The 19813-nt window shown below is 39.3% G+C and overlaps 1 protein-coding gene across 10 annotated transcripts in view; it reads left to right on the top strand.

Annotated features, from left to right (window-relative positions):
* Nucleotides 1-19813, top strand: part of PPP1R12A (protein phosphatase 1 regulatory subunit 12A) — a 111339-nt gene that overhangs the window by 730 nt on the left and 90796 nt on the right. The gene's annotated exons all lie outside the window — the stretch shown is intronic.

Raw genomic sequence — 19813 nt, 5'->3', positions numbered from 1 at the left:
CTGGGGGGCCGGAGGCAGGTGCCCCCCGGCGTGGGAGGGTGACCGCAGGTGAGAAGGAGCAGGCCGCCCTCGGGGGGCGCTTCTGCCGCTGCCCCTTGCCCGGGATCCCGGTAGTAGTTCCCTGCTTCCCTCGTCTCCTCGGTTCCGCAGTAGAGCCGATTAAAGCCCGCTCGTGTGTGCGGGCGGCCGTGTTAAGAGACGGATCATCTATTTCTCTCCGGTTTCTAGGGGAAACCAGTGTTTTGTTCATTATATAGAAACGCGCATCAGTAAGGGGCTGCTTATTTTCGTTACCGATAGCTCCCGCCGCAGTGTGAAAGCTTAACTTCAAGAGGAGCAGGGGTCTTAAAATTTTTTTTCGTGCGTTGGAAAGTAGTGAAAAACCCAATCCATATTGCTTTGTTCTGGTGTGGGTATGTGGGAGGGGTGTTGGTGCCGAGGGAGGTAACTTTCACTTGGGCCGGGGGGGGGGAATGGACGGGAAACTGGCTGTGAAGTTTCCTCAAAATGGATGCTTTGTGCATGTTGAACTTCATAGCAGTCTGATTGGAATCTCAAAACGTTAGCCAAATAAGGAAAGGCTGTGGCAATCCGGAGATAATGCGGGTTTGCCTGAATAGTTTTTTTTTTTTCTCTAGAAGGCCAAAAGCTTCCACGCGGTATTAGATTCACTGAATATCTGGAAAGCAAAAAAATATCTTTGACAGGCTGGCTTCTTGTTCTGAAGTTTAGAAGTTGTTCAGTAGTTTAAAAAAATATCTTAATGATTACGTGTTGTAGGTTAATCAAGTAGAAATCTTTCCCAAATGGTTAGGTGAGGTGGTTTCTTACATTAAAAAAATAAGATGGTGAATTTGTTTTCTCCATCCTGTATAGGTTTTTCAAGGATATGAGGCTCTAGAAATACATAAACTGCCTTGCAGAACTGGATAGAATCCCCTCTTCAGCATGGGATATAAAATTCTACGACTGTTTGCTGTGTCTGAGTTGTCACTTGCTCCCGTGTGAAGGATGTTGGTTTACTTTCAGTTGTGAACTGAACTGGAAGAATGAGTGTGTGTTGTGGTTAAGCCTGTCAGCGTGTTACTGCAGCACGGTTACCTGACTGCAGGCTAGCCTGTCACTTCATTGCAAGGTTTTCTGTTTTTATTCTCTTCTAATCAAGTTATGGTCGCTTCATGCTTCCAGCGAGCTCTGCATGAGAAGCCATACCTTAACTGGTTAGATCCTTGGCTCTGCAAGTTGCTGTACTCCAGCCATTGGTAGGGAAGGATGACGTTTCGTTTAACTCTATTGTTAGAATAAGAGATGGCGTTCTTTCTTTCTGCTGTCCAGAAGGCATTTTCAAAATGTCTGTGATACTCTATACAAAAAAAGCTTTCATCAGGGTAATTCTGAGCATATTCTCCCCCTTTTTTTGTATGTTGTAGTCAGCTTTCAGTTTGGAAGGGCAAAGTCTGAGGGAACAGAGGTAAAGATTTACATCACCGCTAAAATTCTTGCTCATGCTCCTCCTTTCCTCTCCCCTCCTTTAGTGATAGCATAAGACCTTTTCCTTGTCTGATTTTATGGTACTGAAAGCAGGTAAGGTCAGTTGTGAAGTTATAACCCTCTTGAGGCAGTACAGTAAGCGGACGTTACCTGTTGCTATAAAAAAAAAACCATGTAACAAATCCATGCCTGTGATGACTCTGAATGGTTTCACTTCATGATTAACACAAAATCTTATTTTCTTCTAATATGCCATATAAAAGGTGCAAATCACACATGATGTGGTCTGTAACATTAATTAATTAAATTAAATTTGGCTGCAGTGTGAAAAAAAGCTGTTCTCAAAGAAAAGTCTTCAAAAAGTTATCATTCTTCCTGACACTTTTGACTGACTGATGGTAACTGTGTTCAGGTCCATATTGTTGTGTTTAAGACTGCCATGGAGTGCTGTTGCTTTGTGGTTCTTTGGTTGGGGTTTTTTCTGTTTTGTGTTGTCTGTCAGATCTCATGTAGAAGACAATGCTCTTCAGAGAAATAAATTTATCTCAGTAAAGGTAAAATTACTGTAGTTTTCTGGGTTGTGTCTTTTTTGTCTTCCATCAATTTATTTTTTCCATTTTTTGGGAATGCATACATCTAAAATAGCGATAGAATTAAATATTCAATGTAATATTTAGCCTTTGATTTTCCTGCTACATATGGCAGTTATAGGAAGAGACTTCAGCTTTGTTTTTCACAGCCTAGGTAGTTGGAAGTGCTAAGGGGAAAGTGTCATTAATCCTGAAATTCTGGTGAACTTTAGGTCTGGTCTTTAATGGAGCATCAAGCTTTGTTGCTGAAGCCATTAGCTAAGGTTTTTCTCTGAGTGGGCTAGAGTGCTATCACTATCAGAGAGCTGCTTGTAGAATTGTTTCTCTTCATGCATATGGGAAAGAAAACAATTACTTGACTTGGTAGCTGAGAGGAGGAAAGTGGGGAGGATATATATAGGTACATGCTTCAGCTCTTGACAGTGCCAGTGAGCAGATTTTGTTTTATATCTGCACGTGCATAAATGAGTGGACTTGAATGCATCATATCTGAGGACAGATGAATTAAATTCTTTGGTATCTTGCAGAAGAGGAAAAATTGTCATTAGGTGGTTATTGTTCCTCTACGTAATTTTGAGTTCAAAGCTCGCTTTAAGAACTCGTTCTGCACAAGATTAGGCCTTCAGCACAAAGGACAAAACTGTTATGTACTGTTTTCCTATCTATGAGATATATACACAATGTAGCATATTGCAGCAGGATACTGTATATTGTGCTGCATGATCTGCATTATATACATATTATGTGTATGTATCTGTAAGACCAGAAGACTTTTAAATGAGAACTTAAATTTACAATCAGATGTCAATGCCATTACTCCAGTGGAGGAAGAAGTTTGAATGTTGCACTTTCATACAGCTGTTATGCAGGATGAGCTCTAACTTGAAGTGCAGCTTTTCTAATCTGCCTTAACAATGGAATGTGAGGGGAGCTTGAGACAAGAAGGAAGCTCAAAGGTGAGCTGTGACCTTGCAGATTATTAGTGTCTCCTGAGTGGGGGGGTAGAAGTGGCATGTTCCGAAATGATTTTAAGAAGAGGCTATATAATATTTTCAATAAAACCTGATCTCTTCTTAGGCAGATGTATTTCTTCATAGTGGGATTCGGTTCTTTCATCCCAAAAGCTTAACGCCTATCATTCCTCAGAGTTTGGACTCTCTTCTGCTTTCCTTGGCTTTCAAGAAAGAGAATTTAGTTCACTAGCTCTGACTGGAATTTATTGTTTAAATAGCTGAAATTAGTTTGTCTCGAAGTTATGTGGAGCTCTGTACAGAAAGTGGAGCCCACCCTTTCTGGACAGCGCCACGGAAAGACTGCATGTAGTGGGGGGGGACCACGATGTGGCCAGTTTCCTGGAAGGCTGGACTTCCTGTGCACATTGCTCCTCTGGGAATATCACATATGCAGTGTGGAGTACCTGCACACACCTCAGCACTGGCTGAGATTAGGCTGTGGTTAGGTATCACAATTTATGCAGCCTGCTTTTTGACTGCCCTTTTTCTCTGAGGCTGCTCAGACCTAGGAGATAGTAACCTTGTTTTTGGCCTACTTCTCTCTGGGTGAGGAAGGTAAGTGCTGTAGCCTGATTCCACCACACAGCGTGGAAAGAACATGTCCTGCTGTGCTGATCTTACCTGTTCTGGGAAGGGTACTGCTTTTGAGGTAAGATAAGGGAAATTCTCTTGGCTATTTGTGCATGGGGATTATTGCACACCCACAGGGGATGTTGTTGGTGAAGGCCCCTGCTCCTTGTTGAAGAATTCATGTAATCTTTTTTGTCTGACAACTACAGTTTAATTTAAAGCAAAATTCCTCTAAGGCTATCTCTCTGTATCAAATAGTGTTTTTCTGCACCTCTTGAGGTGCTCAATTGAATATGAAGGTAAAACTGTTTTGCCAACATTATAGTTACCTACTAGTTTGCAGATAGAGCAGTATGCAGTGTTACTTTGATTTGCTGCCACTGTTGTAGGACTCTGCTCTGTTTATCCCCGAATACTAATTAAGATTGTGTGTTTCACAGAATGTTTGCTTACTGTGAGTAAGAACAGTTATTGCTGTTATTTCCTTTGGGTTCTATGAGATTTATTTATTAGAAGTACCTTCCTTTGCAGGAGTTTTTGCAGCTGTTTATGTGGAAAGTTCTGTCGTGGCTTCTGGTGGCATGTTCTTAGTACCTGATATGGTAACGAGTATGGATACCTCTGGCACCAAGTGTGTTCATATTACAACATCCTTTCAAACTGCAACCAGTGATGCAAAAGGAACGTAAAATCTACCAGCACTGGATCCCTTTGCCTTAGAATTTGATAGAGGGCATTATGGCTGCACTGTCTGTATTCCTTCTGATGAATGGTATGATACAGCTCATGTATTTGAGCTGGGGCTACAGCACATCAAGCTGTTAAGATCAAAGACCAGGTTGCCAGAGTCTTAAATCTCTAGAATGTTTGCATCATAGCAGCAGCACCTAACAACCAAGGGTGAGGAAGGTATGGAAATAGCTCAAAGCTATCCTAGTGACCTCCTGGCTATGACTTCTACCATTACTCTTTCAGAGAATGAAAATATTGGTGCATATGGTAAACTTGTTAACTCCTCAAAACTGTCGAGTAGGTGGACTTCATACTGAAAGGTTTGTACTCAGTTACAAAACTGATGTCAAAGTCTCACTGTTTGGAGAGGAACCAACCTACTAATCACCAAACCTCCTAATGCTCTCATTGTGGATGTTCTGCCACTGAGAATTTTGGAGTAATTTGTTCAGCTTGTTTTATTATTCTTTTATTGTGGCTTTTTTTTTTTTTCCTATTTATCTATGCTACAAGATAAACAGAGAAAATTAATCCAGAAATAAATGTATTGTTGACTTCACTCAGTGATCAGACTATAGAGGCATATTTGTTTAAATTCCCTTTTGTAATTCGTTCTTGTGTGGGCCACAGATCTTTCTCTCTGTAGTTACAGTAGCTAGGTTCAGGTGGTACAGTAAGTACTTGTTAACTTCCTACTGATGTTATCTAAGCTTTTAAAAAAATTTTTTTTTACTCTTTGAAAGGGAGGCAAGAAGAGGGGGGAAAAAAGGTGTGATTTTCCATAACATACTGTGAGTATAATAGTGGAAATTTAAATACTATATTCAAAAAATTGTGTTCTCCTTGGTGTTTTATGAAAGAAACGAGTAACAATCTCTTCACCTTTTTAGGTTTATTATTTCCGTCAAGTCTGAACCTGGGATTTCTATGTATTTTCATTGCTATGGATGTTGCTTGTGCACAAACAGAATAATCCAAGTGAATTCTAGCATATAGAAATTACTTAAAGTATTTAAAGCCAGTTTTCATGTTAGTGGAACTGACAGGTTTTTTAAACTTGCTAGTCGTGGAGGAAGAGCTCTGCATTCCAGGGTAAGAATGAATTCAGCTGGTAGGGATTTAGTATTACTGAAGCTAATGTTCAGGGACAATATCTTTTGGTCTCTAGATATGAATTTCACTGTAGCATTAATGCTGCTTTTACAGTACAGCTTGGTCTCTGGTTTTCTATGTGTTCTAGTATATTTTTGGTATTATTAGAACACTTTCTCATGATAAGCCATCAAAAAGCACCTTGTAAGAGTAGATGAGATGTGCTTTTTTATGTATTAATAAAATTGATATGAATACACTTGATTTAAGGCCTTTATGATTTTGACATTGTAGTAGCAAGAATACTGTTTTACCAAATTATTGAATTTGGTAAAAAAACATTGAATATTATAAGTTGTTAGCTAAATCTGAGGCTAGGAGATGGAAGCAGTCAGTATGAATCACCAGTAGATTTACCACTCTGGAGGGATCTGTATTCCAGGCTTAACAATATATGCTACGTTTTAGTTGGAACAGATGGTTTGACAGGCTCTTGTGCAGTTCTTTACTTGTTTATCCCTTTGCTCATGCTCTCAGTTGCTCCCTTTCTCAAAGTTATTACTTAGGCTAGTAAGACACTTAGTGCAATCCTCTCAAAAACTGAGAGCCCAGCAGATTGGTAGTCTCTCTGCGTAATTGTGTTTCCCAAGGCTGGACTCACACCATGTGGAATTGAGGAACATGACCTGTTCTAGCAAATACTGAAATTTTATCCAAGGATAACTCTAGATGGATTAGAACTTAGATGAACTAATACGCTCTGAAAGCTGTGTGGAGGTAGTTTTGAACAACTGTAGCATGAGTGCAATACCTTTCTGGGATTCTTGCAGCCAAGAAACTGTAAATTAAATCTTATTACTGCTGTATTGTAGTATAAATCTAGATCATACCAAGTAAGACATGCAGCATATGAGGGCATTTGCCTAACAAATGTTTTGTCAGTGCCCAACAGTATATTTTTCTTCATTGATCTTGACAAGTGTAAAATGCAAACTGGAATGCAGCTGTAAGGCAGTGGAGCCGTCCCTAAGCTGGTCAGCTTCTGGTGCTGCTGGATGGGTGGAGACATTCCAGGCTCCTTTACTTTCCTATACGCATTCCTGAAATGACAGTCAATGGAAAGCGTGGCATAAGAGTAGTGGCATTCCTCAGCTCTTTCCTTTCTAGTAATTTCAAGTCTGTAAGATAGAATACAAGAAGGCAAAAGATGATCACTTGGTGGGGGGGAGTATCGTTGAATTACTCTTTTTTAATGCATTGTTTTGACAAGATCTGGTACCCAGCTCTTGTGTTTCAGTTATTGAGCACACTGAATCAGCCACTGTGCTGATCCTGGAAACTGAATCTTTGCTGGCTCATTGGCAAAACCAAAATTAGAGCAATATGATGAAGTCCTTGATCAAGACTGTTTCCCATTTATGCCTGAGTGATGTTAGCACTTACCCCAATAATGTATTTGTTAGGCTAATGGCTTCTAAAGGTCTGTTAAACAGAGTGAAATGTGGAGCTGGCTTTGAGAAGAGGGTGAAGCCCCTGAAAATCAAATGTAGCCTGATTTTGGACCTACACACAGAAGTAGGTTTATCTTCAAGAAGGCAAATAAATAGTTCCTATAATACTGTAGTTTCTGAATGCTTAAATTTGGTCTATAACTAGCACATGACCATTGATTCTCATACTAAATTATCTGTAAGCTATTGTTAGAAATGGTTGTAACCCTAAAACATTCAAAAGGATCAAGTCTCTCACTGATTATTTTTTTAAATTATTTTTAGTTCAGTCTGAAATATGCTTTGATTTATTTTCTCCTGTTATGATTGTAGTTCAGGGTCTTCAGTTGGAACCATGACAGCTTGCTTTGATGTGATCAGTTAGCCAGCTAGTGGTGATTATTAGACAATAATAATCTGGGGTGATGATGATTATTATTATTACTGTTAATTTAGTTCTGGGGTGATTATTTAGTTTTGGAGTTTGTTTTACCACCCTGACTGTGAAGCTAGAAGAGTAACCAGAGTCATCTATATAGATAAACTTCTTGAGTATTTGAGGTTTCTTGTACATCAAGGAATTACTTGCAATTGTTAGCTTTATGTTGTGGATCTGATAAAAATATCTATCTAGATAGATATATCTCTTGTTTTTTCAGTTGCCTAGGGTTTTTTCTTTTTTTGCTCTTTCACAGAAGGACTGAGGTGAATGTTGACATGAAACCTGTTTGTTAGTAATTCTAACAAATCTCTAATCTTATAGGATGAACTTACCTTATTAGTTCTTCTTAAAATTTCACACTTGAAGCAAGTATTTGTCTAAGGCAAAATAACAATATCTTCATCTGGTAACCAAGGTGAACACATCTGACAAGGATGTACACTGTGTGTGTGTGGTCAGTGCTGCCTTCTGAAGCAGTTAACTTAGCTGAAGCTTTCACTGAGGAGCTGCATTCCTCTGTCAAAGCTGGGATCCTTGTGGGCCCCTTTTGAAACTGGAACACCATCCCAGACTTACGGCTTTGAAACTCTCAGCTTACAAATATCCTGAAATTTCCTTTAGCGCTCTTGACTGAAAACCTACGCTTTTCTTACTGAAGTAGAAAAGTTTTTATTTTAAGGCTGGCAGAGTGTGTTATCCCCAGTTTTAACAAAAGTGCTGTTGCTTGCAGTGTGTTTGCAAATAGATGCAGTTATACTTTAATAAGTAAGCTTAAGTGAATAATTTTATCAAAATAAGTCAATTTTCTAAAAGTGTATCTCCTCATCCCAGAGATGAAACAATCTGAAACTGCTTGTGTTATTTCCTCAATCAGTGTGTATTGCAACTACTAGTCATGTATTCTAGAAAATAAGTAACCCTGCTTATTGTTGTTGCAGAATTAAGTTTTTTTTATTTTTATTTCAATTGTCATAAAAAGTCAGTGCTCTTTAAGTTGTTCTGCTAATCTGTTATTTGGAAATGTTTTTAAACATGGTGCTTTAATCTGCTGCAAATTTGGGCAAAATGAAACCTTAGGTTTTTTCCAAAATGAAGACTGAAAATTGGGGTGCCAATGTTGTGTCTGTGGGCCGAATGTGGACTCGTGATAAGTAATAATCTCATTTCTATCCAATCATATAAAATAATGTCTTTAGAAAGCTTGCCAAACTTCACAATTTCTCACCACTTTTGTTTTATTCAGCTACTGTAGCAAATTGAAGTATTTTAGGTCTTGTTTTTTTATGAGGAGCCTGCACTTCATCTCCTCAGTAGAAAATAAAAGTTTAGTGCTTACCTCTGAAAGAAGAATTTTTGTGTAATGTCAGTTTCTTGGTTCCTGAGTATAACAGAGCAGAGGGGGTGAGTTGTGCTAGCGCTGGGACTGTCAGTGGGTTTTTGTTTATGAACCTCTCTGGATGTGGCTTTTTGGTCACTCATCGTTTACTTCCTTGCAAGACAGCCTAGCCAAATGCTTGGCACTTGGCTCTCTGTAGCTGTTTTGTATGTGTTTAATAGTGATAGTGGATGCTAATGCTTGTATGTCACAGTGCTTATCAGGTATTTGTACACTTAGGAAGAGAAACAGCTTTCCTGCATCTCTGCAGAGGAGTAACTTAACAGGTCCAGTGTCACTTGTGCTTAACACTTCTAATAGACTTACTAAATATTGAAGGTGGGCTTTGGCTGGATCTATCAAACGTGACTCCTAAGAAAGCGCGTGAAGTTACTGTAGAAACAAGTCTTATTTATAGCTCTAGGTAAATACAGCAGTGGTGATTTAAAAACTACCAGTTTTAAGGAAAACAGGGAACAACTTGGTGCAAATGACAGAAGATACATTATATATTTTGTAAAGTGTTTTACCACTTACCCATGTGGGAACTGGAGGTGGGAGAGCGCTTTCTCAGTTGTTTTCTCAGCAATTGAGGAGGTTGCTGTACTCTGTAATAATAAAAAGCATGTCAATTGTAATTATAGCAAACAGCATTTGCAAGCTCAAGTAGCTGTTAAGATATGACTGCTGGAGATGAGCACTATTAGAATTTTTTTCTGCAAGAAGCTTAATTTTGTGAGAATAGTTGTACCTGTGAACGAAGTGTCATAACTTTCTGGAGCCTAATCATTAGTAGGTTCTATGGTACAAGGAACATGGAAACAAGAGTTTTTCTGGATGTGTATTGAGCAGTTCCTAAGAGAAGATAACAGCTGCAGTTTGACTTACAAAGATTTTGCAAAAGCTAGGAAAGCCTACTAAAACAAAATTTGTGATTATTAAGATGGTGGGTTGCAAAAGCTGTTGCTGTAATTATGGTTTGGCATCCTTTTTTAGAATAAGACACCTGCCATGTCAGGTGCATATGCTGGATTAAAACATAAAACCAAGAAAGCTCTGGCACAGAAAATTTTGCATGATAGTAGTACTATTAAAAATACTTTTCCTTTTAAGTTTGTTTTTAGGATTTTTGTTATGATTTCTTGTGTGTGGTGGATTTTTTTTTTTTTTTTTTGCTTCCAAAACACAGTATATAAATAAATGCATCGCTAAAAGTTGAAGGCAGGCAAACTATGGAGATTCAAATAAAAGACCAAATAGCACTTAAAAGTAACTTTCTGTTAAGAAACCTTGGCATCAGAACCATATCTTCTTCAGTGACATCATTTATGATCAACTACACAGAGATATGACTGAAGTGTTGGCTTTAAGAGCTGATGTGTAATTTCCCCCTTTTGGGAGATCCTCCAAGGGCTTTGTATCTCAATAGCTTCTTACCTGCACATATTTTAACAAGTACTTTGTCTTTTCAAGACAAACTCTTACGACAGCATTTGTAAGACTTTATTCTTTCATTTCTTATAGGAGTTTGGGTCCTTTTAATTTCTTCTCTGTAATGATCTAATTTTATTTTATATTGCCAAGCTAAATGACTTAAACACGAGAGAATTTTCTTGGTACTTTTTTCTCCTTATTTTGCTTTGTCGTGTTTCACTGCTGATAATGTATTTGATAACATGCTTTGAATTCTATTACTATTTGAAGGGTGCTTATGCAGAATTTAAATAATTAACAGCCTAAGTCAACTGATTTGGACTGCTTCATTGCAGCTTAAACTGCAAGTATTACTTGGGTTTTAAACTTTAAGTAAGAACCCTCAGTTTTTAAAACAAAAATGGTTTAAGATCTGGATTCAGCTGTTTTGCATTTGAGTTCATAGTAGGCTGTAAAGCTGAGGAGTGTCGCTTAAGTAGGAGTGACATCACTAACTTTTTATCAATACACTTCTGTACTTGTCTTTTGGTAGCTACGATTCATGAGACACATATTACTCCATACAGTTGCATAAGATTCTCTTTTTAAGAAGTTCTATCACCTAGATGAAAGTGGGCACTGGGAAACACAGGGTAAAAAACAATCTTCTGGTCCTAAAATAGAACAGTGGTAGAGGTAGGAATGTTTTTAATCCAGGTAAATTGCCGCTCTTTCTCTTTTTTCTGTCCTCCTGTCTCCTTGGTCTACTCATGTTCCAGAAACTGGGTTTTTTTACAATCAAATTCATCTGCCTTGTAGCTTTTAATAAATAAGCAGCACTGGTTTGTTATTGGTGCTTTTAGAATTATAAAAGCAGTCTCCAAATTCAAGTCTTAATCTGTAGAGACCTTATTAGGGTGCTGGTGTTTATAGAAGTCCAGCATGTGCCCTGCTTTGATTTCTTTCTCCGTGAAAGGTCTGATGAGGGTTGGTTCCTTCAGTACTATCAGCAACCATGGAGACACATGATATTTACATCTGCATTTCCTCCTCCTTGTTAGGATACCTAAGATGACTCTCCATACCCCAAACCCATGAATGCACTATGAATTTCTCTCTCTGGAATGTTTTAATTTTGCTTAATTGCAGAATACAAGGAATTGTTCCTATAAAGCCAAATATGTAAACCAAAGATTTCCATATACTTTGGCTTTTGTCAGGCTTAGAGTGTAGATTGTGAAATGCATCTGGCACTTCTGATGACTCTTGATTCACTGAGAATATTATGACTCTGTTAAGGTATTTATCTCCTTAATCCCAATTATTTTTCGTATAATCATAGGCTTATTAAGGCTTGGAAGGGACCTTAAAGATCATCTAATCCCAACCAAACCCCTGCCATGGGCAGTGACACCTCCTGCTAGATCAGGCTGGTCAAAGCCTTACTAAAACTGCCTTTGAACACTGTCAGGGCTGGGTCATCCACAACCTTCCTGGGCAGCCTGTTCCAGTGTCTCACCATACTCACAGTAAAAAATTTCTTCTAACATCTAGTCTAAATTTCCCATCTTTCTATTTGTACCCATTACTCCTATTTCTGTCACTACAGTTCCTGACAAAAAGTCCTTTTCCAGCTTCCCAGTAGGCCCCCTTCAGGTACTGGAAGATTGCTATAAGGTCTCTATGCAGCCTTTTCTTCTCTGGGCTTAACAGCCCTGATTCTCTCAACCTGGTCTGCCAGGGTCATGCTCCAGTCCTGTTACCAACTTTGTGGTTCTCCTCTGGGCTTGCTCCAAGCAAGCCCTTACGTTCATGCCCTTACATTGAGAGCACCAGAATTGTACACACCACTCCAGGTGGGGTCTCACAAAAGCAGAGGAGAGGGGGAGAATCTCCTCCCTTGGCCTGCTAACCACACTCCTGTTGACACAGCCCAGGGTATGGTTTGCCTTCGGGGCTGTGATCTTGTACCGACAACTCATGCTGAGTTTTTCATCAAACATCACCACAGTTCCTTTTCCACAGAGCTGCTCTCACTCATCTGTCTGCCCAACCTGTAGGTGTGTCAGGGTGAAGTCCAGTTTTAGTAATGCTCTGGCTTTATAAGTTGCATATAAGTATCTTTCTTAAAATCTTAGCTGAAGATGCAGATTGTGCCTAAACTGGATGTACTATGTGGTGGTGGGGGGGTTCTGCAATCTTCTTGCCTTCTGCATGTAGGACTTAAAGTTCTAGACAGTGCAGTGGCTTGAATTGATCAGTGGGTGGAACCTGACTCTATGATAACAAATGTTGGGAAAGAAGTTATTAACCACTGTAGTCAATATTGCAGAAAGTTGTCAATTTCTTAGAGGATAAATATGATTCGGTCCTTGCCCAAAACACTATATGCACGCAACAGCAATACTGTTGCCAGTTTAGCAGAGAATGAAAAGTGAAGGGAAGTTCTTCCTAATATGTGATCACAGAATCAACTAGGTTGGAAAAGACCTTTGAGGTCCAGTCCAACCTATGACCTTAAACTACCTTGTCAGCTAGACCGTGGCACTAAGTGCCACATCCAGTCTTTCCTTAAACATCTCCTGAGATGGTGACTTCGCCACCTCCCTGGGCAGCCCATTCCAATGCCCAGTGATCCTTTCCTTGAGGAATTTCTTCCTAACCTTCAGGTCCAATCCAGACCTCCCTTGGCACAGCCTGTGTGCTCTTGTCCTGTAGCTGGTTGCCTGGGAGAGGAGACTGACCCCCACCTGGTTACAGCCTCCTTTCAGGGCGATGTAGAGAGTGATTGGGTCTCCCCTGAGCCTTTTCTGCAGGCTAAACCTTCCCAGCTCCTTCAGCTGCTGCTCACTGGACTGGTGTTCCACACCCTTCACCAGCCTTGTTGCCCTTCTCTGGACGTGCTCCAGCATCTCAACATCCTTCCTAAACTGAGGAGTCCAGCACTGGACATGGCACTCAAGGTGCAGCCTCAGCCGTGCTGAGTACCAGGGAACAGTCACTGCCCTGGTCCTGCTGGCCACAATATTCCTGACACAGGCCAGGATGCCATTGGCCACCTGGGCACACTGCTGGCTCGTGCTCAGCTGCTGTTAATCAGTACCCCCAGGTCCCTTTCTGCCTGGCTGATGTCCAGCCACCCTGTCCCCAGCCTGCAGTGCTGCATTGGATTGTTGTGGCCAAAGTACGGGCCACGGCACTTGGTCTTGCTGAGCCTTGCAGAAGGCCCCAGACAGGCTGGATCATTGGATTCATTCCATGGATCCAGCCAGCCTGGAGCCTTCTGCAGAGCCCTCCCACCCTCCAGCAGATCAACATACACACCCAGCTTGGTGTTGTCTGGGAATTTCTTAGTGGTAGACTCAATCCCCTCATCCTAGTCATCAGTAAAGATATTAAACAGGACTGTGCCCAAAACTGATCATGGGGGATGTCACCAGGGACCATCCACCAGCTGGATACAGCACCATTCACCACCATTCACTGAGCCCAGCCATCCAACCAGTTCTTAACCCAGTAAAGGGTGCACTTGTCCAAGCCATGGGCTGCTAGCTTTTCCCAGGAGTATGCTGTGGGAGGCTGTGTCAAAGGCTGATGAGTAGCAGAGTGATGGGGTCATCTGGAATAACTAGGGAAAGGTAATGTGTCTGCCCCATTCTCTGCAAGGGGGCTGGAGGGAGTGAGAGTAGCCTTTAATTTGAAAATTACACTGGGCACAGTGTCTAAATTGAAAAATACAGCAGGGCTGTAATGTACTGGCTGAATGGACTGGTCTGTCAAAATAGGAGAATCCTCCCTTTAGGCAGCAAGGGGTGAGTTTCTGCAATTGAGTCAGTGGTGTGGCTGCTTTGCTGTCTTGGATTTGAATGTGTACTCTGAGGCTTTTTTAATGTGAGACTTTTGACTTGCCATCAAGTGTGTCCCTTTGTCTCTGTCACAGGTAATGTCCAGAAAAGCAAGAATCAATGGAAAGTGCTGCATCTCATCAAAATAGTGCAAAAGGTCTGATTGAACTGGTTATGATAAAGCCTGTAGGACTTGCAGTATTGAGGAAAGCTTACTGGAAACCTCTTGCTGAAGATGCTGTACTTACAAGCAGCTGTGGTCAAGAAAAGTTGCATTTTTGCAACAGGAATAGGTATCTTTTATAGACAAGTATCAGAAGGTTGTAGATTAGAGCAAACTTGTAACAGTTTTGTTTGTCTACTTAGCTTTAGAAGTATTTAAATATCTCTGACTTTCTGATGTATTTCACTTAAACAGCTTTTCATTTCTACCCCAGTGAGTGCTAGCCTGCTTTTAAAACAGGCTGCTGTGATGGCTGTTGTCCAAGTTGATATACTTTTCTCCCTCCCACTTCAAGTGTAACTTACATTTTATGGTTACTAATTCTTAACACTGAGTGGTTTTTCTTTGCAGCTATTAAGAGGTGTCTTCATGTCATATAGTTTCTATTGACTCTCGTGATGTCCCCTGTGTTCAGGGTTGAATAGGCAGGTGTGCTCCAGAACCTTCAGATGTATAGTAGTGATGTAATTAATGTGCAATATCACCATGTCTTTGTACTGTTTATAGAGTTTACAGTTACTGTACAGGTAGAACAGGTGCTTAGCTGATTGACAGTGCTCTTCAGCCATAAAACAACAAGCTAAAATTTTGGCTTGAAATCTCTGAATCCTTGATGCAATAAACTTTTGCAGCATTCTTTCTGAGCTTGGGAGTTGAAGCCAATGTCAGTAATTTTTTTTTTCTTTTAGAAGAATGTTTACATTGACAAGCTTTAACTTTCAAGTCTCTGCTATAGTGTTAGTGTTGGGTTTGACCTGTGATTTCAATGTAAGTGTCCCACTTCTGAATTAATTCTGAATTTTCTGTATTGCCATAATTCTCTCCTGTGTTTTGCCAGTAGTTGTAACAAGTTGTACTTCCACTAAGCACCATAAATCACTGGTCCTTTTTTTTCCCCTGGTTTCCTGCAAAGGGCTGTGGGGAAGGAGAAGAATGGATGTTCTGCATTTGCTAATTGGTAAATGTATGAGTTGTACATGCCACAAATTAGGAGATAGAGAAATTTTGAATGCATGAAGCCAAAATCCTGCCTCTCCCTCACTGTGATATGGGATTATTTAATTTGTAATTTCATCCAGCATTTGAGCTAAAACTACTAGAAGTAGATATTAAATTCTCCAGTAGCAGTTGAATCTCAGGAGTAAAGTTCAGGGCAACTTTTGCCTCAGCTGATGAAGTCCTAGTAAACTTGCTTTGATCAACTTAGATTTTATTTTGTGCATGTACTGGCACAGGCAGCTCCTTCAGTTTGTAACCAACTATGATGTGTAATCAAGTATAGCCAGATTGCTCTGACCTCCTGCAAGCTGGTCTCCTAAAATGGAAATTATCCATTTTGCAGATGGAAATTGGAGCCAAGCAGCTGTGAATTCCAGGAGACAAATACTGAAGCAAACTCATAACTTTGGTCGTCTGTTCTAAAAACCAAATGACAGTTGAGCCTTGCATTTGCCACTTGCTTTCAATCTGTGATTTTTTTCCAAGAAGTTAGGAAGTATTTGTATGAAGGCCCTGCTTACAACCTGAAGTTTTTTGTTTCTTTTTTCACATAAGTCTTTTCTTTGTAATACTTACTTTCCCTAAATTCCTCTCCTAAAACAACAAACTCTTGCTATTGCCCAACCCTTACTTCCATGGCTGCTGTTTTAGGGAGTTAGTGTTTATTTGCACTGAATCAGCTTATACTGACTGAATAGCAGGAAACCAGGATAGGTTGACAAATATGTACATTTTCATGCAGCAGTGATGCTGATCACCTGCAGTTGTAGAGGTTGGTGTGGAATTGCTTAACTATAAAGCCTGTTGAATGCAGAAGTGACAAATAATGTGCTTAGAAGGACACTTCCATGAATCTGTTTCTTAGAATTAAATGTACTGCCTAGATGAAAGATCTACTGTTTCTTCCTTAGTTTAGCTTTGGAAATTGAAGACAAAAACTGGGTGAAATTGTATTAGTCACTAGTGTTCTGTGCTGTTCCCAGGGGACTACTTATTTAAACCTATAAAACCATCATTTAACTGTTGCAGAAATTTTTAGTCTGTGTGAAAGCTTGCTGCATATTTTAGGTTTTCATGGAGGCTTGTAACTAGCACTACTTCAGGCTTAGTTTTTGACAAAAATCTGACGTGTAGGCAGAAGGAAAGCTGGCAATATATGCAGGCAAACCACCAAACAGTTCTGCTAACATGTTCCCAAGGGTCCTACATAAACTGGAATAAAAATTATGCAACCTCCTTAATCTGTGTTCCTGGTAGCCATACTGAAACTTTGCCTTTAAAGAAAAAAGGCTTTTGTAGTTATGCCCTAAGGCTGCAAAAAAACCCCAACTAATGCATCGAAAGGTGCAAAATCGTAAGGATCTTTCCCAACAGCCAGATCACACTAAGAATTCCTTTTGGTTGAAGGTGAAAGGCAAAATAGAGCTGTGGTTTGCCAAAAATGATGTAAAAGAGAAAAACCCAAAACACAACCAAAAATTTCTACTGGTCCTTGAAGACCAAAAACTGCTGTTGCACCGGTTTTACAACTTTTCTGATTGAGCTCTCAAGTGGTAGATGCAGTGAGCATGGTACTACTCTCTGTTATGAGGTGGGCTGTATTTAAAGTATATAAAGTATCTTTAGATGCTGATTGTTGAGTGTTTGGTGGAAGGGGTTACTACTTCTGCCACTGAAGTATCTGGAGGATGTTTGCTTAGCCTTTGTCTGCTTACTTTTAGGTGAATAAAAATGAGGGATTTTCTTCTACTTTAAAGACTCTTTTTTTCTTAATCTGAGTTATGAGGCTTTTGATTTTTAGGGTCTAAGGAATTCTGACTTCCTCAAATCCTTGGCCATGGAAAGTAAGTACATAACTAGAGATACGATGCTATAGAGATACTATAGTTATCTACCAAACAACCTTCTGTTTCTTGCTGTATTCTAGTGCCTTACTTTTTTTTTCTGTTCCCAAGGTTACCAGAAGAAATAAAATTATTTTTGCTTTATGCATCTTTTTCCTATGTGCGTTTATCCAGCAGTTTCAGAATGCTGTTTGATATTACATTGACCTTGATAGAATGTAGCATTGTCTTTCCTGTTTTAGTCAGTCCGAGCAAGGAGTTTCTCTCCAGTCTAAATGTGAGCATACAGGCTTCAGTCTGCTGAACAGGGATGTCTTTGCTCAATCTATTCCTGGATCTCAGAGCTTACTTTTTTTGGCAGGTACGTAGGCATGTGTTGTAATCTTTCCACCTACTGCAAAGTTAGTCTGGACAGAAATGTGGTCTTAATTCCTGAAAAGCATGGCATAGGAAGCAGAGAAATGAGTGGAAAGGAGGAATTGTTGTAGCATACCAAGCAGAAAAGATTAGTTACAAAAAGAGTAACAAGTTTTTTTTAATAGCAGAGCGTTCTTTGTTCCACAAAGCAGAAATGTAAAATGCAGTTGTTAACTTTAGTGCTGTGTAAGTAAGCAAATGTTTACTTAATACATGGGTTATCTTACATTCCTAGAATTTGCAGCAATCTTGCCTTACATTATCTTTGACTTTCTTTTTTTTTTTTTTAATGACATATAAACAGGTGACTGAGAGGTGCCAGGGTACACTGGCTTGATGAGAAATAAGTTTCAACAGAAGGTACTTTTGGGTGTGGCTTTTTTTTTTTTTTTATGAAAGTATGATTTAGTTTGTCTGCTTTCAATAATGATTCTTTGAATTAGATACAGAAACATAGATGCCCAGTATACTTCTTCAGGAGTATTGTTTGGAGAGATCAGGACTTTTGCTGGTGTCCTAACTAATGCTTGTCTGTCTGGTTTTCTTGTTTTGTTTTGGGGTGGTTTTTTTTGTTGTTGTTGTTGGTTTTTTTGTGTTTTTTTGTTTTGTTTTTTTTTTTTTTTTCCTTTTTGGAGACACTGCTGGCTTTTTCTACACTCCGGTAGCTTTTTGGCTACTGAAGTAGAAATCTCTTCCAGAAAACCTGAATTACTCTACAGATGTAGATATAGATCTTTCTGGAGATCCTGGTCTGATGATTAGAGCTCTTAGTTGTTAAAGTAATATGGGATTTATGTGGTAACTGCTGTATTCAATGGCTTTTCTCTCATAATGGCATAGAGACACAGCAGAAATTTCTAATGGAACAGTGGCTTTGCTTGTGCTAAGCTTTGCACAGGCCTCTGAAGACATCGTTCCTGCTCTACAGTACCTCATAGTGGAAGATGTGTGTGAAGTTTGGGGAGGAAGAACACAATCAAATACGTGAAATATACTTGCCTGCATTTTAATGTTTGATTCTTTTTTGAAGACATTTTTTTTTTTACTTTTGCACCATTCTGTCGAACATAGATTGTACTATATTTGTATCTGTAACTGATCAACCAGTAATTGAGACGCACTATAGTAGTACTGGGGGGGGGTATTGTTGACAGGCTGTTTGGTGTTTGCTTTGTGGTGTTTCGTTTTTGGGGTTTTTTTTGTAACTTACCTTATTTAGTTGGGTAGACATAATTATTCAGCTTCCTTAGGGAAACTTTACTCCAACCTGTAAATATTTTGGCATTTTTTGGAAACAGGAATGCTGTCATGTGAAATTATCTGATCTTGCAAAATGTAATTTTTTTTTGTAATAGTGTCTTCACACATTTAATGTAATAGCTATTAAATAAAAGAAATGCTGTATTGCTGTTCAAAGACTTTATTTCTAATGAGAGGATCTTTCAACAGTCTGATTTTTATTAAGTTTTCCTTTATAGAAAGCCAAGATCTTAAAGTGATAAATTAAAACTACACAATTGGTTACCTTCTTGCATATGAGATGGTATAAGTTTAGATCTCTATTGGTAAAAAGATGTAAGGGTTGGGTCTCTAAAATCAATCCAAGAGGTGATAAAACTGTTGCTATATACTTGAGGGCAAAGAAGGAATGGGTTCAATTTTGTATACTGATATTAAAGTAGTTGAAAGATTTTTTTAAATAAATGGGCTGTAACTCTTGCTTCAAGCTCATTTGAATTGTTAATTTCAGCAAATTTTATCTTGCTTTAGCTATAGTTCTGTAGTTGTGATGTTCTGAACATGCTTAGACTTAAAGCATCCAACAAAAACAAAGTAGCTTGCTTGCAGTAATGGAAAAAATGACTCAGTTCAAGTGGAGAACAGAAATTAGCTAAAAGGCAAACAGTAATTCTTAAAACAGAAGCTAAGTTTAAGCACTTCGTAAACGACATTGAAGATCATCTTGTACTTCTGGTTTTCCAGTTACACGCGTGCTTCAGTCATAGTGCTCATGTGTCGTTTTCACTAAAATTTCGCAGTTTTGCCAAATAGATTTCATACTTCGGTGTGCTAGGTTGGGTCTGCTACTACTTTAGTTCAAGAACCATAAGATAGCACAGTACAGTCATCTGAGATTAAGGTACAATTTAGCTGAGGAAACTCATGCTGCCAGCTTATAAATGACACCTGAAGAATAAGGGTGGTGCCAGTTTGCCTGTCTTCTGCCAATAGCTGTGTGCTTCTTTGGAGTAATGAGGAGATTGCTGGTGATACAAG

Source organism: Pyrgilauda ruficollis, unplaced genomic scaffold (genome assembly GCF_017590135.1).
Source record: "Pyrgilauda ruficollis isolate IOZ18807 unplaced genomic scaffold, ASM1759013v1 scaffold19, whole genome shotgun sequence".
Taxonomy (NCBI): domain Eukaryota; kingdom Metazoa; phylum Chordata; class Aves; order Passeriformes; family Passeridae; genus Pyrgilauda; species Pyrgilauda ruficollis.
The sequence above is the reverse complement of the archived record's forward strand: the minus strand, read 5'-3'. Positions and strand labels throughout refer to the sequence as shown.